This window comes from Ovis aries, chromosome 15 (genome assembly GCF_016772045.2).
Source record: "Ovis aries strain OAR_USU_Benz2616 breed Rambouillet chromosome 15, ARS-UI_Ramb_v3.0, whole genome shotgun sequence".
Taxonomy (NCBI): Eukaryota; Metazoa; Chordata; class Mammalia; order Artiodactyla; family Bovidae; genus Ovis; species Ovis aries.
Genome location: NC_056068.1, coordinates 46,859,096 through 46,861,886, shown reverse-complemented (window position 1 = coordinate 46,861,886; position 2,791 = coordinate 46,859,096).

The window sequence follows — 2,791 nt, the reverse complement described above, 5'->3', positions numbered from 1 at the left end:
GAATACCAGACCACCTGACCTGCCTCTTGAGAAACCTGTATGCAGGTCAAGAAGAAACAGTTAGAACTGGACATGGAACAATAGACTGGTTCCAAATAGGAAAAGGAGTACGTCAAGGCTGTATGTTGTCACCCTGCTTATTTAACTTCTATGCAGAGTACATCATGAGAAATGCTGGGCTGGAAGAAGCACAAATTGGAATCAAGATTGCCGGGAGAAATATCAATAACCTCAGATATGCAGATGACACCACCCTTATGACAGAAAGTGAAGAGGAACTAAAAATCCTCTTGATGAAAGTGAAAGAGAAGAGCGAAAAAGTTGGCTTAAAGCTCAACATTCAGAAAACAAAGATCATGGCATCTGGCCCCACCATTTCATGGGAAATAGATGGGGAAACAGTGGAAACAGTGTCAGACTTTTTTATTTGGGCTCCAAAATCACTGCAGATGGTGACTGCAGCCATGAAATTAAAAGAAGCTTACTCCTTGGAGGAAAAGTTATGACCAACCTAGATAGCATATTAAAAGCAGAGACATTACTTTGCCAACAAAGGTCCATCTAGTCAAGGCTATGGTTTTTCCTGTGGTCATGTATGGATGTGAGAGTTGGACTGTGAAGAAAGCTGAGCACCAAAGAATTGATGCTTTTGAACTGTGGTGTTGGAGAAGACTCATGAGAGTCCCTTGGACTGCAAGGAGATCCAACCAATCCATCCTAAAGGAGATCAGTCCTGGGTGTTCTTTGGAAAGAATGATGCTAAAGCTGAAACTCCAGTATTTTGGCCACCTCATGGGAAGAGTTGACTCATTGGAAAGGACTGATGCTGGGAGGGATTGGGGGCAGGAGGAGAAGGGGACGACAGAGGATGAGATGGCTGGATGGCATCACCGACTTGATGGATGTGAGTTTGAGTGAACTCCAAGAGATGGTGATGGACAGGGAGGCCTGGAGGGCTGTGATTCATGGGGTCACAAAGAGTCAGACACGACTGAGCAACTGAACTGAAATGAACTGAACTGAACAATTAATTATAGGTCACATGGGTGTTGGCCACCTATATGAAAAAGGGCAAACACACATAACAGAAACTGAACAGCGGTTTAAAATAATGAAATCACATATATGAACATATTGGAGCATGTATATATTTTTTTAATATTTAGGGTTGATGGAAAATTAAGTAGCAGCAGACTTACAACCCTATGACCTTTGTATAAATTCAACACCAAACTATCCTCCCATAAATGAGCATAGAACTAAATAAGCATACTAGTGAATAATTACAAAGACATTTCAAGTGCACTTGAGTTTTTACTTTTCCAAAAGGGAGACAACAAGGAGGAATGTTGAAGCATGCAGAAGAGAAATAAAAATAAAGCAAAGGGCCTTAGAGAAACTGAAAAAAAAAACATGTCCCCATAACTTGAGATAAATGATTAATTCCTATAAAGTTATTAACAAAAATAAAAAATCAACAAATTATGTTTCCTAAAAATCAGTTGTAATCAAATCCCATTTAAGAATCTTTTAAAGCAAAAATTAATGTAGAATTTTCTTTCTGAAAAACGCATTTCATTTTCTCAATAATGTTTTGTTCAGTTTTCTGTTACACTTTTATCATTATAATGTCATGATAAATTCATGATAAGATAACATTGATCTATTCAATAGCATGATTCAGGATGTACCTATCTAACAGCAGGTGCAGATGTTCCAAGAGAACATCTGAGTGAAGAAGTTACTGGACTTATGGAAGTACCAAGTGTGCATGTACAAATTAGTATGAACATGTAGGGATGTATGTAAGATACACAAACCCAGGAAATGAACTAATTGCCTACAGAGCACCCTGTGTATATATGACTCCATCATTAGAAGTACTTTCTTTTGAAAAGCAAAAAGATAATTTTTCTCCCATCTGCCTGGCTTTTTGCTCCAAAGGGAGCAACAATGGAGAAGTTCCCAAGGGGCAGAGTCCCTTAGGCTCCAGAGGTATAACTACCCCAGGTACTTCAGGAACTATCTAAGGCTCCAATATCCATGGAGCCAGACCCCCATCTTCAAATCTTTGGCAAGCAAGTCTGGGTGAAGGGTGCCTGAGAGGCAGCTGTACCAAGATTAACCAGAAGACAAGAAAGACCTATATCTTCATTGGTAATCTGTGTTCCTCACTATTCCTGAGTCAGTACTGCTGAAGTAGAAAACCAGGTGGTAGATGCTACCTCCTGTCTCAGGTGAGTAAGCACAGGTGAGATCCTCTGCTCTGGGACCTCCTTCCTTCCTTTGTCCTTCTCTTCTTTGGTGGCATTTCTTGGTGGCAATAGAGATGCAGAGAAGCTGGAGTTTGCCCATAGGAGATTAATAAATAGTGGAAGAGTTGGAAAATGCATCATCTAGAGCCCGTTTGTAAAAATGGGGGTATTTACAACTATAAATATGGTCATTTAGGTGCCCTAAGGCAAACCTTCTGCCCACAAACCCTTCAGTCATGGAGCAGGAATTTAACCTAGTCTATATAACTTCACAGACTGAGGACAGAGACCACAACTAGGGGTCAGTGGGGATCTGAAAATAGTTCCTCAGTTTTCAAATCAGATTGATTTTCAGATTAAAGGGTTTCAAAAAGCTGTGGCTGCCAAAACGAGAAAATAATGCTCAAAGATCAGTGAAGTATCTGGCACTGGATACCCTCAATAATGTCTATAATTTTGGAGAGATGCCTTACAGGTCTATCTGAGTTTTGTGCAGTTTTGTTGTCCAGTCAGTAAGTCGTGTCTGACTTTTCACG